We start from the raw sequence: 20,361 nt of genomic DNA on the forward strand, positions 1-20,361 counted from the left end.
GTGCTTGGGAAGTTGTGCTCAGCTCTATAGTGATGGATTCAGTAGCTGAGATCTTTTTGCTAAACTTCCTTGGTTAACCTTGAACCTGTACCAATTTCAAAGACATTTAATCACTTAACATAAATTTATCCACAAATTGCCATTTACTTATTTTAAAACTGCTATTTTCATAGGTTATGTAGAAACAATTCAATTAAACCACCAAAATCATTTTTTTCAAAGTTAAAAATGAAAAACGAGATGCTACAAACAAAGCTTAAATCAAAGAAATATTCTGGAAAGCATGCCCTAGAGAAATGTGTATTTAGAGGGTGACATAAATTAGGTTACTCATCTGTGAAACATGGAGAACAGGAGGAAATGACCTAACATTTTGGAAGTACTAAAAGAAAAGAACCATCAGAAAGGAAGAAGAAAGAAAGGCATCCAGGGATGAAGAGGAATTTGTGTTTGAATTTGATTTTAGTAAACTAATTCTTAAAAATGTATTAAGTTCTCTAAACAAAAAGAAATTCATAATAGAAGACATCTTTGAACTTCAAAAAGAAAGGAATGCCAGGGGGCAAAAAGGGGATATATGTCATAGATGATGCTTCTCATATGTTTTTTTTTTTAATGAGTGAACTCCTTCTTTATTAACAGAATTTACAACTTTGACAAATGAATTCATTTTAGTTAGCAAAGTACTCCAAAAATACATTTACCTAATGTACAAAGAAAACCACAGAAAGCCAATATAAACGAAGGAGTTCTCAAGTTATAATTCTGACATATGTATCCTCTGTAGGTGCTGCCAATACTGCTATTCATCCTAGAGCAGGCAGTTACAAACACTTTGCCTACAGTATCCAGTGTATGCTCTGGTCTGCAATTCCTAAGGTCAGTCATGGCCCAGTATGGACAGAGTTGTGGCAGTGATGATCAGAGGAAGTGATGCTGGAGCTTGTGTGAACAGTCTGCCTTCTCCACCACATCTTTTTCACTCCACCCTGGCTCTCCTTGTGACTCAAAGAGCCCTTTGACACCATCAGTACAAAAAATTAGAGTCAAACCTCTGGGTACTAATATTTTACTGGCCTTATAATCCAGCAGTACCCGTGGCTTATGATAGCCATGGATCAACTCAGTAGATTCATTTTAGATAACCTTCCAAACATTCCTTAGCAACCCCCACCACCACTGAAGCATTTCCATTTATTTGTTCTTACTTCCTGCCTTATCTGCAGGAATGATTTTACAAATGCCAAAGTCTAATGTAGAATTATAAAAATGAAACAATACCAAGAATAAAAAATTTATAGTGAAGAAAATAAAAAATTTGCTTTCCTTTCCCTCCCAAATCCCAACCCTCATTAGAAAAGATGACAACAGAAGAGAATTCATCCATTTGCCTGCTATTTAGTATGTTGAGGATTCCTGTTAATTGGGGGTATATCCCAGCTTCAGAGAAGCAGTGCTTGCATTAGGGTGAGAGGAAGCCCACTACTCTCTAACCTCTGGGCAGCACATAGCTCACATCTTCTGTACATAGGGACCACCATGCCTTTGGGGTGACCCTCAGAAAATCAGCCTGCTGCACAGCAGAGGGTATGGAACACAACTAGTGAATATGGGATGCTTTTCCTCCCTCTGCTTCATATCCTCTCTACGCAACCTCCTAATACCACATCCTGACCTTTTCACTTCAGGAGCAATTGATCCTTGGGTGTACTAAATACAAAGGACTAGAACTCTCACTACTAAATTAAAATAAAACAAGGCAAAACAAAAATTAAAATGTGCTTTTAAATACGGAATGAAGTGAAATAAATACATCTGATTTTCTTTTTCTTATGTCTAAGTACAATTTCATGTCCTACACCCAAAGCTCCATACATTTGGTTTTTGTTCTGAATAAAAACAACTTTCCAACAGTGAGGAGAGGAGAGTGAGAGAATAGACATTCCCTCACTGACAGACCAGTGCAGCTGCCAGACTGTGAAGAACTAGTCCTGCTCTGGGCACTTCAGGACATGGCTAACCCCAAGTGGTTCATAGGCAGATCCTCTGCCACACTCTCTCTGTGTCCACACTGGAACCAGGATGTGGTTGATACAAGGCAAATGCTCAAAATCCAACAACCTGCAGTCACCTCCAGGACACTCAGCTTTAACTTTTATCTGAGTGCTTGTCTATGAGGGCTGATCCAGCCAGCCTTTGGCAAAGAATGGTATAACTTTCCTCCACTTTCTTTAAGTGTTCAAGGTCAGCCTCTATCTTATGAATGTACTGCATGATCTGGCTTTGTGAATCTGTATAAGAGGAGAGGCTCTGGATCTCAAAACAGGAATCCTCCATAGTTCCCCAATGCCTCTGGACCAGGAATTCTGGGGTGAATGGTGAACCTGCCCCGTCAGAATGAGCATTCTGGGGAGAATGCTGCTGATGGTGAATGGAGTCCATAGAAGGGATGCCTGACACCGGCTTCAGCGTAAATGAGGAAGCAACCTCCTGAGCTGTGGAGCTCTGCTGCATTGTTTAATAGCCATCAAGGATCAGTTTCCTGAGATGCATAAATTAACATCCTTCTCCTCCTTTTTAACTGCTCCATCACCTTCTGATGGATTATCATCACTATGTGCTTCACGGGCCTCAAAAAAAGTGCTCTCCACTCTCATCAAGACCCTCTTCTGGCTCTGTGGCAGGCATCTCTGGGGTCATAATCATGTGGGTCCCTTACTAAAATGTTACCTGCCTGGCTATCTTGGGATGCCAGTACCACTGAATCCCATGGAGCAGAAGATTCAGTTGAAGTCCGTGGACTGTAACAAGCTGCAATGTCAGCAGTTCCAGTTCTAAAGGGCATCTGTCATTCACCAGGATAAGCCTTTGTGTTTTCAGAGTTCTGGATTTCACTATCTGCCTGCAACCCCTGAGAGGTTATCCTATAACTTGGGAAATGTGGCCCAGTCTTCCTGAATGTTCTTCTCAGTCAAACCAAGTTGCTGTACCAGCAACTGCTTTAACAGACCCAAATTCCTTAGTATATTCAATGCCCACCATTCTTATGAGACAGGCAAGTGTGGATCTGGGATTGTTATAATTTTCTCAACTTACCTTTATTGTCCCATCTGTATGCAGTTCCTTGGCAAACTGTCTCAGTCACAAAAAGATCATCTGCCTCTGATTTCCCAGATACTCAGTGAATGAGACTGAGGTTTTGATGATAGTAAGGGAGACTCTAATCCCAAATCTCTGTCAGGACTTTGTAGACCAGTGACTGAAATGCCATGCTGTTCTACTTTTAATTTTGGTGGTTCTTCTTCATCATTGTCTCCTTCAAAAGCTGGCAACTGTAATGGAATTGGCTTTGTGGATTGTTCCTTCACTGAGGCAGCCATTCCTCAGATTAGGTCCTGCAAGACAGTCTTTTCAGAGACTGTCTGTGCCACCAATTCATAAATTTGGGCTCCGTTGTCTGACATGGAGATGACGAATAAAGCTTTGTTGTCTGTTGCCACTTTTCGAACCAACACTGTATTCAACTTAATGACAGGCTAAATGTGTGTTTGCTATCAGCTGAAGATGCCAGAATCTTACTATGACACCTTAACACCAGCCTATCATCCTGTTTTTGTAACAAAACAAGAATGTCCTCCAGCAGCAATGTGTACAGATCAATACTTTTGTCTCTATTCACCTTCCAAACCAATGGTCCTTCATGAATCATCTTCCTTTTTGTTAAATCCAAACTCCTGAGTTCTTCAACATTTGGGTACTTCATATTGGAGGCATCAAGGTGATGCTGATAATCTTCTAAGTGCTATTTGTTTTCTACCTCCTTGACAGCCTGATTTACATAATTTAAGATCTTATGACAGTGATCAGCAGCTTCTTCACCTTCTCCCTTTCCATTGGCTATTCTATTTGGCAATGTTATCCAAAAGAAGTGGGTATTTAGTTAGCCTCTGCATTTGGGTGGGAATGATATCTTTCAGCTGAGGACAAAGTGGATTATTCTCAGCATCTTGCACAAATGTCTGGAATCGAGATTTCTTTTTCTGAAGAGACTTGATCATTTCCAGAGTGAAAGTTTAATTACTACAAAATGTAGCAGCAGCATGTTTCAACTTCTCCTCTCCTTGTACACTGAACCAGGTCAACAGATCTTCCCCAATGTGATCGATATCAGAGGTCTCATTCCTCTTTCAAACAGCCTTCATTTGTTCATTCAGTCCAACATGAAGTTAAATAATATCTTCCAAGTTTGAAAAAAATCTTCTGTAGTTTTGAAGGTGAAAGAATTCCTTCTCTGGATACTCACTGATAGAATACTTGATCAAGAACCTTCAATGTTCCAACATGAGTTCTCTAGGTGTAGAACAATTCATTAATCACTTCCTGTTTTTGATTTCAGAAAGTTTGAGTCCCAATAACACTTCTCTACTAACAAGCTGCTGCCAGTTGGGTGGCTCTGTCTCTAGGTCATTTTCAAATTGTTCATCCTCACTTTGACTTTCTCCAAAGGCTATGCTGTCAAACTTTCTAAAGGGCTTTGGTTTCCCAGGTTCCATCACCTTTTCTACTTTAAACTCCTCCTCCTGCACTTGGACTAATGCAGGAGGTGGGAAAATCAAATATGGTATTGGGAATATGAGGTGTGCCATCCAATGAGTCTCCAGATGCTGGTGTTTCTCCAACTTGTTTTGATCCTATATCATTTTCTTTCCCTACTTCCTGGGAAAGAGTGGACCCTAAAGCTACAGAGGATACGGAATTGGCAGAAAGGTATCCAGTCTGTTCCTTCATTTTCTAAGCCACATGGCCGCACCTTAGCAGAGTCCTGGGGTTCCAGACTCACAGATGAAGGCATGGATAAATGTTTAGGGTGGAGTGGCTTCTGTAGTTCCATGGCCCTTCCAATTGCACTATTGTCATGATGACTTGGTCTCCTTGGGGGTCCTAGGATGCTAGGGAATCCTCTTTGCTTCCCTTTTTCTTTGCCTTCTCTATCTTTCTTCATACTTTGCTTGATTTTTGGAAGGAATCCAATCCAACCCCGTTTGTGCTCCAGATTTTGAGGTTCTTTCACTTTTGCTCCCAAATGCTTCATATACAGGAGAATAACATACTGCATTGTGGAACTCTTTTTCTTCTTCTACAGCCTGAGCAGTCAACAACACTTCTTCAATTTTGGCAATGAACTGTTCTGCACATGCCCTCTCCTTCTCCAAAATTACCTGGTCCTTGTCTCGCTCTGCATCAAGTTTAGTCAGCTCACTTTCAGCCAAGGTCAGTCCCATACTACGTTTCTGCCGAAAATCTTCCAAGTGCCTCTGACCTTCTGGGTGGACTCTTTCTTGCATAGTTTGGATATAGTGGTGATGTAGATCCCCAGGAATAAGTTCAGGTCTCCTCTTTTCTAGATCTACAGATATTTCATCAGGAACAGAAACCTTCAGGTGTGCAGATAGATCCAGGAAGAACTGATGAAACTCAAGAAAGATGTGATGAGTTTCTTTGGAATTGGTCTGTTTGTACAGGTCTGAATAGGGATGACAGAGCAATGTTGCTGGGTTAAACTGTGAAACTACATGGTGTAAGAAAACAGCCAAGTAAGCAGGGCAAGATTTTAGCAACTCAATGCTCTGGAAACAGCTGCACTGCTCATTGATCTTTTCATGTTCAGTACCAAAATCATAATTCTCTGCTCCAATTATATGAGGTGCAACACGGGTTGAGGGACTCCCAACAAGTGACTGTGTGTCAGTGTCCTGAATTGTTTAACTTTTCTCTGGGCTTTCCTCTAGATAAATCCTCTCTTTCATGCCACTCTTGGGACTATCTGCATTGTCACTACTAGGCCGAGATGCATCTCCACTGCTCCAGTCAGTCCTGCCCAGTCCATCTCCAGGTTCCATTTCTGCCTCACTGCCTGTTAAGGCATCACCTAAAGGCCTGGAGGGAGTAACTACAGCTCCATCCTGAGCAGAGCTTGTGACTGGATAACTGCTCTTCAGCTGAGTAATGTGTTTCTTGGGTTCTTGTATCTCTTTTAGCAATCTTTGGGCAGGCGATCGGCTGTAATCTTCCTGCAATAACTGTAGCCATTCCTGTTCTTTCTGCAACATTTTTCTCAGAATTTCTACTTTCTGGTTACGAACCACATTACTTTCTTCCCCCATGAGCACAGGACTAGTGATTTGCTCCATATTCCCAGATGCTCCAGGTGAGTGAGGGGATGTCATGATGGGAGTCTTATGTCCAATAACTGATGGTTCTACTTCAGATTCAGCAAGTGGAATCTGGGGCGACCCAGGAGGGCGTCCCTGAACAGTGAGAGCTACATAAGAACCAGATTTGATTAGTTTCACGACCTCCAAATGGTTCGAATGAGTCACCAGAGTTCCATTCACCTTGATGATTCAATCACCTGTCTGTACTCCAGCCCACATGGCTGCTCCATCTTCTTTCACAGACTGAACTTGTCTCCACTGACTGTCAGCCCAAATCCATTGTCACCTTTCTAGATGAGAGGTCCTCCTTTTATCCAACTTGCATTTTACAGTAACACCTCCACCCGACCCCCAGTGCTCTAGGATCAAGCCCCATTCCGGAGGGGACACAAAAGTCCAACTCAAAACTCCATTCAGTCATCTAGAACATCCGATTGATGAGCGTCAAGGAAAGGGAATGCGGATTGGAGCAAAACAAGTTATCTCCCAAAGCAAACCTAGAGTTAGCGGAAGGCAGTTCTAGAGCTAGAGATAAAATCCTCCAGAAAGCACAAGGGAAAAACAGAGGGAAGTCTGCGAGCCGTGGGGAGGGGACCTGAGAATCCCTCCGGGGCTGGGGTGGAACTGGCTCAGGGACCTGCGTCGCCTACTGCTCCTGAGTCGCCGGGCCTCGAACTGCCAGCTGCACCAGGACGGGACCCTCTGGCCCAGGCTCTCTATCTGGGGCTGCCGGTGGCTCGCGGTCGCACTCTCGGCTGAGTCTCCGGCCAGTCTCAGCAGCCCCAGGTCCCCGGGCCCAGGGCGCGTCGGGTCTTCCTCGCCGCCTGCACCAGGCTCCAAGCGCTGGGTCTAGACGTGGGTGCTGACGGGAAGGGGGTCCCGCAGCCCCAGGGACCGGGTCTCTCAGCGCCACACGCTGCTCCCATCCCTTTAAGGCCCGGAATCTTCGGCAGTCTGCACAGGAGGCGGCGGCTCCTCCCCGACCCTCCAGCAGGCGGCGGTTCTGGCGAGGAGCTGAAGTCCGCTTCCGGCCCGATCCCCGGAAGCCCCGGCCCGACCCCCCGGAAGCCCCGGCCCAGGAGGGAGCAACTGGCGAAGGCGACTGCAGTACTCCCAGCACAAGGTCGGCTCGTCAGGTACTGGGAGCCCTCAGGGCAGCGCGCGCGTGGAGGGTGGAGGAGGCCGTGGGTGGTGGGGGCCGCGCCTTCTCATGTGTTTTTAAAATCCTATTTGACATGGTGAGTAATGGAGTGCGGACTGGGCGTAAGGGAGAACACGGAGGGGGGAGGGGCGGCTCTGGAGCCCTCGTGCCCCAGGGCGAGCTGGGGGCTCGGGGACTAGCCATAGCGTCTGCCCTGTAGACCCCCTGGAGGTCCCACTATAACTGTTCACTGGCTGGTCCAGGCTGTGAAGAGCTGGTGAGCCTAACCCCCTGGCTAGATGACCTGATAGCGAAGCGACTGTTGGACCCCGCTTTGGGACTGTTGGCCCAATCCTGTCTCTCCCAGCTGAAGAAGCTGTTGGGCGCGTGCCGCCTTTGGGGGGCGGGTGGCGGCGGTCCTGTCCTGGCATGGCAAGAACGATGGCCACCCAAAGGCCACGGAGGCCGGCCGGGGCTTCAGTTCCCAAGAAGGCGAAGGGCCGTCCAAGAGCTAGACCATGTGTTAAGTAGAGCTGCCTAGACTAGGGCGCCCCTACCCCCATGATGGCTCTGTGCTGGCTTCTCTAGACCACATCTTGACCCCACAAGGCAAACAAAGGCTTTGAACTCCCTGGAAGGTGAGCAGAAGCCTCAGACTGCGAAAGGTGGAAGGGTTAGTGGCCTGGGGTGATTGGTGCTCCTGATACCAAAGACAGAGAAGGTAAGAGAAATATACCAAATTTGATTGGAAATGCCCATCATCCTTTGGTAATATTTACTGGCAGTTTATAGGAGGCCTGTGTATATGATATGAAAAAGCTGTTCTCAATTTGCCCCCCGACACACAAACTTTTAAAACTTGAGCTACATCTGCACTTTCTAAGTGTAAAGAGGTTACCAATATATGACAGAGTTAGAATAATGTTTTGTAAACTCCCATTTGTTTAAAAAAACACAAGTGTCTTCTGGAAGTGACTTTGAAATGGATTTGTTAGACCACTTCTAGGAGTGACACTTGTCCATATTTCTTCAGTGAGTTCGAGAAGACTTTGGCTTTGAGAAGGAGGTCCTGTGCCAGACTGGTGTTATGTAGATGACATTTTTCATATAATAACCATTGTTTTGTGTATGTTTTTCATCCCTCCTTACTGTATATATAGTTGGAAAATAGCACACATTTTATAAATTTCTTTTTGTTAAAGTTCTTATGAACTTTTTTTTTGAGGGGGGGGTGCAACTCCCTGTTGAGTAGTACAGAGTTGTGTGCTGTTCCTTGGGAGCACCATGCCAATGTGCTTACTTTGAGGCAAGAGTTGTCCATTGTATCTATGGATTTTGTTTTACTTTGCAGTATTTGTAGTTTATAGAAAGGATAAATGAGTCCTAATCTTCTTGTAGTCTTTCTAGATGTTAAAGAGGTTGTCAGTGTATGACAAAAGTAGAATTAGTAAGCAAATTTTGTATGTTTTTTGTTAAAATTCCTGGGAAGGATTGTCTTCTGAAAATTTGAACATTATATAGCCCACTGGGGGGGTGGTGAAGGACCAGAATTCTCATATTTTGAAGACACTTTCAAATTAGAAATATTGTTACAGTGTGCACATACTCAAGACTGACATGTACGTACTGGACAAATTGAGTCCTTACTTTAAAAATCTAATCTGTCTAGATGTTTAGAAGTGCCAAGATGTATGTTAAATGTAGAGGTAATAGAATATTACTGTGTAAATATCTTTTTGCAAAAATTCATATTAAATATTTTCTTTTGGGAATGGAACTGTTAAGCAACCTCTATGAGCAGTAGAGTACTGTCTGTACTTGCTCAGTGATGTGGAGGAGGTGGGAGGTAAGCAATTGCAAAAGGTAATAAGTGTGTTTATACTTGGATATTTTCAGACATCAGTTTTTTGTGTTTTGTACCTTTTTTTTTTTTTTGCTGTGTATATAGTGTATATGAGTCCTAATTTTGCAACATCTATTCTCCAGGTATTAAAGAGGTTGCCAGTGTATGAACAAGTAGTTAGTAAAATTAGCACATTTTGTACATTTTGTGTTGAAATTCATAGAAAACTTGCCCCCTGTAAATGACTTTTGGATATGAATTTATTCAGCCATGTCTGTTACATAGGACTGCATTTGTTCAGTGGACTGAAAGTAGAGAGAAGTGCGGAGGAAAAGGTTTAAGGACAAAAAGATCATATTAGGAGACACCTCAGAATATAACCATTGCTACATGTGCAATTTTACTTACCAGTGCTGTGCGACTAGTGGATAATCCTTATGTGGAATATCTAGTCCTTCATATATTTAGAAGTGCTCAATATATTTAAAAGTAAAAGTAGTAGAATAAAACTTTTTGTAAATAGCTTTTTAAACTAATCATGAAATACGTCAGAAGAGTCTGGATACCTGAAGAATTGTCAGGAACCACGTTTATTGACTGCAGGGTTCAAAGGTGGTTCTTGCCTAAGTATTCTTCCTCTAAACAAAAATTTTGGAAACTCTTTGAACTTTATACCCAGAATGTCTGTGTGGCAAGTGGAGGTTTACATAAAAATATTTTTTTCTTTGTGTTCTCTGAAAGTGCTTTTTAAGGCCAGACAATAGTCTTATAAGTCTTTACAAAGAAAATAGAGATAATATCTTTTGAACAACAATCTTACAGACTTTCCATCACACCTTTTTGTGTGCGGATCTGGAATTTGCAGAAAGTGGAAATTACCAACCACAATAACTTCTGTATACATCCTTCTGATCTAACAAGAGTAGATACTTAATTACAGCAAGGGTCTTTGGGGTGGGGCTATCTGGTTTGCTTTAGTGAGAAATACTGTGTTTGGAATTGCTGAACCACATCTGAACAGAAAAAATCCTATTTGACATTTGAAGGAAAATTGTAAATAACATCTGATATGGCATCCAATGCCTATATAGGAGTTAAGTAATTTCCATTTTTTAATGTAGAGAGGATAAAGAGACCTTAATGACCCCTTTTCTTGAAGTGATAAAGCATCAATATCAGGTGACTCTGGTAAGTTACATATGTAATGCTAATAAATTAAATAAATAATTAAGAGGATTACATAAAAGCCCAAAGATCAATATATAAACCTAAAGGTATTTCAGTAACCCATAAGAAGGTTAGGAACAAGAAAGGAAAAATTCAGGAAACAATAAAATAAATTAACATACTTAAGTCCTAACACATAAAAATTACCATAAGCATAAAGTGCATATGTTTATAACTGTAAAAAAGAATGTCCATGTGGGTGTAAAGGAAAATGATTCAAAAATACACTATTAATAGAAATTCACTTGAAATACAATGGCATAGATAGCTTGAAAGTAAAAGGATGAAAAATGATATACTACCCCAACTTAAACTTCTTTTTTTTAAGAGAGGGGGGGGGAGAGAAAGAGAGAGAGAGAGAGACAGAGAATTTTTTAATATTTATTTATTTTTTAGTTTTCAGCGGACACAACATCTTTTTTTTTTTTTTTTTTTGGTTGTTCAACACATTACAAAGCTCATGACATATCATCTTACATTTGATTCAAGTGAGGTAAGAACTCCCATTTTTACCCCAAATACAAATTGCAGAATCACATCAGTTACACATTCACAATTTTTACATAATGCCATATTAGTGACTGTTGTGTTCTGCTGCCTTTCCTATCCCCTTCTATTCCCCCTCCCCTCCCATCTTCCCTCTCTACCTCATCTGCTGTAGTTCAATTCTCTCCCTTGTTTCCCCCCCTTTTCCCTCACAACCTCTTATATGTAATTTTGTGTAACATTGAGGGTCTCCTACCATTTCCATATGATTTCCCTTCTCTCTCCCTTTCTCTCCCCCCACTCGTTTCTGTTTAATGTTAATCTTTTCCTCATGCTCTTCCTCCCTGTTCTGTTCTTAGTTGCTCTCTTTATATCAAAGAAGACATTTGGCATTTGTTTTTTAAGGATTGGCTAGCTTTGCTTAGCATAATCTCCTCTAATGCCATCCATTTCCCTGCAAAGCCTATGATTTTGTCATTTTTTAGTGCTGCGTAATACTCCATTGTGTATAGATGCCACATTTTTTTTTATCCATTCATCTATTGAAGGGCATCTAGGTTGGTTCCACAGTCTAGCTATTGTGAATTGTGCCACTATGATCATTGATGTGGCAGTATCCCTATAGTACGCTCTCTTAAGATCCTCAGGGAATAGTCCGAGAAGGGCGATAGCTGGGTCAAATGGTGGATCCATTCCCAGCTTTCCCAGGAATCTCCACACTGCTTTCCAAATTGGCCTCACCAATTTGCAGTCCACCAGCAGTGTACAAGTGTACCCTTTTCCCCACATCCTCGCCAACACTTATTGTTGTTTGACTTCATAATGGCTGCCAATCTTACTGGAGTGAGATGGTATCTTAGGGTGGTTTTGATTTGCATTTCTCTGCTAGAGATGGTGAGCATTTTTTCATGTGCTTGTTGATTGATTGTATGTCCTCCTCTGTGAAGTGTCTGTTCAGGTCCTTTGCCCATTTGTTGATTGGGTTATTTGTTATCTTATTGTTTAATTTTTTTGAGTTCTTTGTATATTCTGGATATTAGGGCTCTATCTGAAGTGTGAGGGGTAAAAATTTGTTCCCAGGATGTAGGCTCTCTATTTACCTCTCTTATTGTTTCTCTTGCTGAGAAAAAAACTTTTTAGTTTAAGTCCGATTTGTTTATTCTTCTTATTAACTCTTGTGCTATGGGTGTCCTATTAAGGAATTTGGAGCCCGACCCCACAGTATGTAGATTGTAGCCAACTTTTCCTTTTATCAGATGCAGTGTCTCTGATTTGATATCTAGGTCCTTGATCCATTTTGAGTTAACTTTTGTGCATGGCGAGAGAAAGGGATTCAGTTTCATTTTGTTGCATATGGATTTCCAATTTTCCCAGCACCATTTGTTGAAGATGCTATCCTTCCTCCATTGCATGCTTTTAGCCCCTTTATCAAATATAAGAAAGTTGTGTTTTTGTGGATTGGTTTCTGTGTCCTCTATTCTGTACCATTGGTCTACCTGCCTGTTTTGGTACCAGTACTACGCTGTTTTTGTTACTATTGCTTTGTAGTACAGTTTGAACTCTGCTATCGCTATACCTCCAGATTCACACTTGCTGCTTAGAATTGCTTTTGCTATTCTGGGTCTTTTGTTTTTCCATATGAATTTCATGATTGCTTTTATCTATTTCTACAAGAAATGCCATTGGGATTTTGATTGGCATCGCATTAAACCTGTAGAGAACTTTGGGTAATATCGCCATTTTGATGATGTTAGTTCTGCCTATCCATGAACAGGGTACATTTTTCCATCTTCTAAGATCTTCTTCTCTCTCTCTCTGTAGGGTTCTGTAGTTTTCATTGTATAAATCTTTCACCTCTTTTGTGAGGTTGATTCCCAAGTATCTTATTTACTTTGAGGATATTGTGAATGGAGTGGTTTCCCTCATTTCCATTTCAGAAGTTTTGTTGCTGATATACAGGAATGCCTTTGATTTATGCGTGTTGATTTTATATCCTGCCACTTTGCTGAATTCATTTATTAACTCTAGCAGTTTCTTTGTAGACCCTTTTGGGTCTGTTAAATATATTATCATGTCATCCACAAATAGGGATAATTTAAGTTCTTCTTTTCCTATTTTTATGCCTTTAATATCTTTTGTCTAATTGCTCTGGCTAGTATTTCAAGGACTAAATTGAATAGAAGTGGTGATAGGGGGCATCCCTGTCTTGTTCCAGATTTTAGAGGGAATGCCTTAAGTTTTTCTCCATTTAGGATGATGCTAGCCTGAGCTTTAGCATATATAGCTTTTACCATGTTGAGGTAAGTTCCTGTTATCCCTAGTTTTTCTAATGTTTTGAACATAAAGGGATGCTGTACTTTGTTGAATGCTTTTTCTGCATCTATCGAGATGATCATATGGTTCTTGTCTTTAAGTCTATTGATGTGGTGAATAGTATTTATTGATTTCCGTATATTGAACCAGCCTTGCAGCCCAGGGATGAATCCTACTTGATCATGGTGCACAAGTGTTCTGATATGTTTTTGTATTCGATTTGCTAGAATTTTATTGAGAATTTTTGCATCCAAGTTCAATAGAGATATTGGTCTGTAGTTTTCTTTCTTTGTCTGGTTTTGGGATCAGAGTGATGTTGGCCTCATAGAATGAATTTGGAAGAGCGCCTTCTTTTTCTCTTTCTTGAAATAGCTTGAAAAGTATTGGTATTAATTCTTCTTTGAAGGTTTTGTAAAACTCCGCTGTATACCCATCCGGTCCAGGGCTTTTCTTGGTTGGTAGTCTTTTGATGGCTTCTTCTATTTCTTCCTTTGTTATTGGTCTGTTTAAATTGTGTGTGTCTTCCTGTCTCAATCTGGGCAAATCATATGCCTTAAGAAATTTATCGATATCTTCACTATCTTCTATTTTATTGGAATATAGGGTTTCAAAATACTTTCTAATTATCTTCTGTATTTCTGTAGTGTCTGTTGTGATATTGCCTTTTTCATCCCGTATGTTAGTAATTTGAGTTCTCTCTCTTCTTCTCTTTGTTAGCATGGCTAAGGGCCTGTCGATCTTATTTATTTTTTCAAAGAACCAACTTTTAGTTTTTTCAATTTTTTCAATGTTTTTTGTTTTTGCTTTAATTTCGTTGATTTCTGTTCTAATTTTAATTATTTCTTGTCCTCTACTACATTTGCTGTTGTTTTGATCTTCCTTTTCTAGGTTTTTGAGGTGTACTGTGAGTTCATTTATTTGTTGGTTTTTTCTTTTTTTGAGGAAAGAACTCCAAGAAATGAATTTCCCTCTTAAGACTGCTTTCATTGTGTCCCATAGATTCCGGTATGTTGTGTCTGTATTTTCATTTGTCTCTAAGAATTTTTTTATCTCCTCCTTTATGTCTTCTGTAACCCATTGATCATTCAGTAACATATTGTTCATTTTCCATGTGATGTAGGATTTTTCCTTCCTTCTTTTATCGTTGATTTCCAGTTTCATTCCATTATGATCAGATATGGTGCATGGTATTATTTCCACACCTTTATATTTACTGAGAGTTGCCCTATGGCATAATATATTGTCTAACTTTGAGTAGGATCCATGTGCTGCTGAGAACGTGTATCCACTTGATGATGGTTGATATATTCTATATATGTCGGTTAAGTCTAGGTTATTGATTGCTTTATTGAATTATATAGTTTCTTTGTTCAGCTTTTGTCTAGAGGATCTGTCCAATGGCGAGAGCGGTGTGTTGAAGTCCCCCATAATTATTGTGTTGTGGTCTATTTGACTCTTGAACTTGAGGAGAGTTGGTTTTATGAACGTTGCAGCACCATTGTTTGGTGCATACAAATTGTCAATTGTCTTGATGGTGGATGGTTCCTTTTAACAGTATATAGTGTCCTTCTTTATCCCTTTTGATTAACTTAGGTTTGAAGTTGATTCTATTTGATATGAGTATGGCCACTCCTGCTTGCTTCCGAGGGCCATGTGAGTGGTATGATTTTTTCCCAACCTTTCACCTTCAGCCTGTGTATGTCTTTTCCTATCATATGAGTCTCCTGAAGGCAGCATATTTTTGGATTTGTTTTTTTAATCCAGGTTCCTAGCCTATGTCTCTTGATTGGTGAATTTAAGCCATTAACATTTAAGGTTACAATTGAAATATGGTTTGTGCTTCCAGTCATGTTTATTTATTTATTTTAGTTTGGCTAGTTTTTCCTCTTTGGTTATTTTTCTCCCCCTTTATTGAGATACCTCCCACTGTTAGTTTTGGGCACTATTTTTTAATTCCTCTTCTTAGAGGAGAATGAAAAGAACAATAAAACTTGAAATGTGAAAGAAAGAGAGAAGGAAAAGGGGAGAAAGGAACAGAGAGAGAAGAAGAAAAAAAAATATTGAAGTCTTAGAGATCCATTTTCTTCTCTTCCAGTAGGCGGAGCTGTGCCCTCCGAGCGGAGCTTCTGCTCTCTACCTGCCCATAGCAATCCCTGTAAGGCGTCTCCTGGGAGTCTCTCAGACTTGTCAGTTCAGAGCAGTTTCACTTCTCCGGCCCTCACTCCCCTTCCTCCTGTCAGCCAGCCAACCAGGTCCTGTTCACCAGAAGCGGTTCCCCAGAGATCTAGTTACACTTGCAGCCCCACTGTGTGTCCCATTTAAGCCCCAGTGCTGTGGTAAACTGGTGGCTAGGACCTTGGGAGTCACCGCTGGTGATATGGGGGGTTGGGGGTCGGGGATCCCCTCTACTTCCCTACAGACACGACCCCTGAGAGGTCCCTGAAGTTTCTGGCTGCTTGTATCTGGATGGGGAGGGAGTCACACACCTGCTAAAGTGGATTCTGCTGGGAAGGAATTCCGTCGGCCGAACTCTGATGACGTCACCTCTCTGCTATGGCAGGCCCCAGGCTTCTTGCCAGAGTGTCTGAAGGGAGGGGTGGGACTGGTCCGTCCCGGTTGGCTTCAGCTCCCAGCTCGCTAATTCATGAAGGCTTGGCTAAAGACTTCTTCTTGCCAAGCTGCGTCTCGGAGGCTTGGGACCCAGTCACATTTGCTGTGTTTGCTTTTGCTGCAGGCGGATGGGCCTGCAGCCATGCGCTGCGGCACGTGGACTGTGGCTGGCGGATCTGGACCTCTGCATCTCGTGGGGCAATCTGTCGCTTCAAAAAAAATCCTAGTAGCTCCCAGCTGGTCTCTCTTCAGTGGAATTTTGCTAGGAGATTCTCCTTTGGTAGCATCTAAGCGTTATCTATGCGTCTTTATGATCCCATCACTGGGGAGGTATTGAAAACGCTGCCTCTCCGCCCGCCGCCATGTTGGGTCTCGACACAACATCTTTATTTGTATGTGGTGCTAAGGATCGAACCTGGGCCACACGCATGCTAGGCGAGCGTGCTACCGCTTGGGCCACATCCCCAGCCCCCCAACTTAAACTTCTTAACAAGTAGGATTGGCTTTTGTTAGTGTTAATGTACACATAAGTGAAAAATTAACTACTCAAGATAAAAGGACCAATCGACAAGAAAGACATGTGGCATGCTTAAATGTCTACATCCTGGACAACATGACCTCTAAATATAAGAAGCACAAACTGGTGGTAGAAATAGATTAGCCTCCAATTCAGTTCACGTCTTCAATATTCCATTTTATCAAGCTAGTAGTCAGAAAAATAAGCTAGGTTGTATAACAGCTGAATAGTAGTCAACCAACACTACTTGATATATATGAAACAATCCACCCAACAATAGAATACACAGTTTTGCAAAAATCCATGGTGAATTTACCAAGATGGGCCATATTCTAGGTCACAAAATATATCACGACAATTTTGAAAGAAATTTTAAAATACAAGTGGATTTACAGTTAATGTTGAACTCAAACTAGAAATTAATGAAAAAGCTAATACAAAAATTTTGAGACACTTCAGGATTAAACAACATCCATTTTACTAAGTACAGGTAGAAGAGGAAGGGGCTCAAAGGAAGGCTCGATTGGTCCTTTTATCATTATGTAATACGTGAAGTTGAATGAAAATGAAAACAGCACAAGAGAATGTGTATACATTTCTAAACTGAGCCTAGTGTGACATTTTGTAGCACTAATTGCTTACATTATGAAAGAAGAAAAGTTCGAACTAATAGTCTCATTTTCTACCTATAGAATCTAGATAAAAAAGAGATAAACTGGAAACAGGCATAAGAAGAAAAAAAATAAATATAAGAGTGGAAATCAGTGACATTAAAAAATCAGAAAAATAATTAAGAATATAAAATAAGGAGCAGGTTCCTTAAAAATAAATTTAAAAATAAAACCAGCAAATTGCTGGGAATACTGAGAAGGGTAAAATAGAGTGATATTTGAAATAAATAAAAAATCAGAGAAAAAGATATAGCTGTCCCTGGGGCCATTAAAATGAAAACTAGTGAATACTACATATTACATGCATCATTTCCATGGCTTATAAGAAATGGAACAATTTCTCACAAACCACAGGTAGCCAAATCTAAGTCTATAGATATCCTGAAGAGTTTTCTCTTATAATTATTAAAGAAGCTAAATTTATAATTACAGAACTCTCTCCCCTACAATCTCGAGGCCTAGATGGTTTCTCTGGAAAGTTTTACCAAACATTCAAAGAATTAACACCAATGTTCCACAAACTACAGCAGAAAATAGTCAATCCCCAAATAATTCTTTAAAGAAACAATATTCCTCTGATATCAAAACCAGATAAAAATAACACAAAGGGGAATTAAAAGGAAATAGGGATCGAGATTGCTCATGAGATTTATTCTAGATATTAAGTATTCAAAACTTTCAGTGTTATGCATTATATTAACATTCTAAAGAAGAAATAATTTGTAATCAGGTGTGATGTCTCATGCCTGCAATCCCTGTTTCCTACTGAAACAAGATGATTACAAGTTCAAGGCTAGCCTCATCCATTTAGTAAGGCACTGTTTCAAAATTAAAAAAAAAATACAAAAAAGATTAAAAAATATTTGCTATGTAAATTGATGCAGAAAAACAGCATTGCACAAAGAAGTATATCACCTTCTCGTGGTTTAAAAAAAAAAAAAACTTGGAAAACCAGAAATAGAATGAACTTCTTGAACTTTATCAGGTGCTTTAACTACAAAAAGTGTCTAGGTAAATCATGCTTAACAGTTGAAGAGAGGATGTGCTCATTCTCAGATGATGTCCACTTTCATTAGTGCTATTTCCACAAATTAGAAGATACATGATTAACTATGGATCATCAGGGAGAATCTACAAAACTCTACTAGAAATAATAAATTAAGCTACAGCAAGTTCACAGGATACATGATTTCCATTTCAAAACCCATCACATTTCTACATACCAACAATGAATTCACAAAAACTGAAATTTAAAATGTAAGACCTTGATAATTGTTCCAAAGGAAATAAAATATTAGTCATAAGTCTGTCAAAACTTGTACAGAATCTGTAGGATGAAAAAACAGTGTTCATGAAGTAGGTGGAAAAAAAAGATCTAAATTAAATTCAGACAACCTTTCATAGTTTGGAGGAATCAGGAAAGTAAAGATGTTAGTTCTTAATGAAGTTAATGGGATTTATATCAGAATCTCAGCAAAATTGTTGTGCATATAGATAAGCTTTTAAACATGTATGCAGAAAGACACCTCATATAGCTAAGACAATTATTGAAAAAGAGTAAAGTACTTAAATCATCTTATGGGACAGTGAGAGTTTACATTATGGTTACTTTAACAATCAGTGTGATATAGGTAAAGAAATCAGCAGAAGAGTGAAACAAAGAACTCCAGGTTGAATCCATGGAAATATGCTCAATTCCTGTTTAACTAAGATACAACACTATTTGAAAAAAAAGAGAATCTTTTCAACACATGGTACGTAAGAAAAAACTAAAGGTTTAATTTTCTCAACCTACCCTAACATCTTTCACATTAATTAACTCAAAATGGATCACAGACTTGAATATAACATGTAAGATTCTAAAGTATTTAGAAAAAAAATTTACTTAGGAGAAAATGTTTGGAATCTAGAACTAGACAAAGAGTTCTTAGTTTGTTTTTTACCAGTACCTTTAAATGTGTTTCAATTTTTACTAATAGGTCAATGTGTACCTTCACTTTTTCTTGAGAAGAAAGAAAAATATCCAATGTGCCCTTCAGGTTCTTCATGTTCTCAGACAAATCACATGCTTGATCATTCATTACAAAGCCATAGTGGATCAGTAGTACAAACATCCAGGGTTTTCCTGAGGGGCTAACTCTTTTGTCTCATGTAATTCAGGGATATTAGAGACAGAGTGAGGGGGATCTGAAGTCAGCTGAAGATATTCTCAGTGTAGTTGAACACAGAGGGAATTTCCCCAACTCAAGGACAGGCAGACCTAGCAGAAACTTCTGGAGAGAGACTCAGGCTTCAAATCTCCTGTATAATTATGATGTACCATCTTTTGCAGAATAAAAAACAAAACAAAAAACAAACAAAAAAAACCCAGTATTTTCCAAGTAAAACTGGAATTAGGCAATATAATCATAAGGAGGCTAAAACATACACATGTTCATATATACATATACTAATTGTGTGTGTGTGTATCTGCACACATATATAAAGTTCAATTGTTAAGCAATAAGAATAGTTATGAGAAAATATTATAATAAAAGTTATGTGGGTGTGGTGCTATCTCTGTTCTTCAAAGTAGTTTATTGTACTATGCTATGTTTTTAGACTATGATTGACCACAGATACCTGAAAGATCTAAGGCAAAATCAAAGATTATGGACAACTGCTGTATTACTGCTCTATATTTTCACATCTTGGTGTGAGTACCAGTCCCATTTCTGTTTATCTATCACTGCATATTATGTTCTGTTTCCACTCACCAGTGGGGGAAAAAAAAAATGAAGCCTTGGGGGGAAACCTTTAGCTTCAATTGGGAGACATAAATCTAGAGTTTGAGAAACTATTGAAAACTTATAGATCTCCTAATCAAATTCAGTCAATACTTGAGGGAATAAACAGACCAGGAGTGAAGTGCCTTGCAAACTTGAATGCATTTTCTAATATTGACTTAACTCTCCTACTCCCAAATTTTATATATTTTGATAATGTATAAATTAATCAATATTATATTCACTGATAAGATTTTGATTGTTTTATTCTCCCTCCTTCAAATTGTCTCAGCTTGGGCCTACTGTTACCATTCATTTAATATTCCTTATCTCTATTGGTCATGAAATTTCTTGTGCCAGTGGTGGGCCAAGGATTCTAATCAGCCCCACAACATAACTCCTGAAGAAAACAGTATAGTATCAATGAGTAATAACATAAAATGAAGAAACCATTTATAATATTTGAATGTTTGTGTTATGGCTTGGATGTGAGGTGTCTCCCAAAAGTTCACATGTGAGACAATATAAGAATGTTTGGAGGAGACGCAAATGGGTTACAGCTTTAATCTAATC

The 20,361-nt window shown here is 39.8% G+C and overlaps 1 long non-coding RNA gene and 1 pseudogene across 2 annotated transcripts in view; one reads left to right on the forward strand and one right to left on the reverse strand.

The window, feature by feature from the left end:
* Nucleotides 1–2,100: 2,100 nt before the first annotated feature.
* Nucleotides 2,101–6,434, reverse strand: LOC308631526 (rho guanine nucleotide exchange factor 12-like; annotated as a pseudogene). The gene has a single exon. The product of its transcript is annotated as a rho guanine nucleotide exchange factor 12-like (transcript).
* Nucleotides 6,435–7,299: 865 nt separating this feature from the next.
* LOC308631866 overlaps nt 7,300–20,361 on the forward strand; it is a 64,539-nt gene continuing 51,477 nt past the window's right edge. Inside the window, exons 1-2 of the long non-coding RNA XR_014018359.1 lie at nt 7,300–7,453; nt 7,945–8,077. This is a non-coding gene — a long non-coding RNA (uncharacterized lncRNA). The remainder of the gene's footprint in view (nt 7,454–7,944; nt 8,078–20,361) is intronic.

Source organism: Spermophilus citellus, assembly GCF_964194105.1.
Source record: "Spermophilus citellus genome assembly, chromosome: 12".
In the NCBI taxonomy this organism is placed as follows: domain Eukaryota; kingdom Metazoa; phylum Chordata; class Mammalia; order Rodentia; family Sciuridae; genus Spermophilus; species Spermophilus citellus.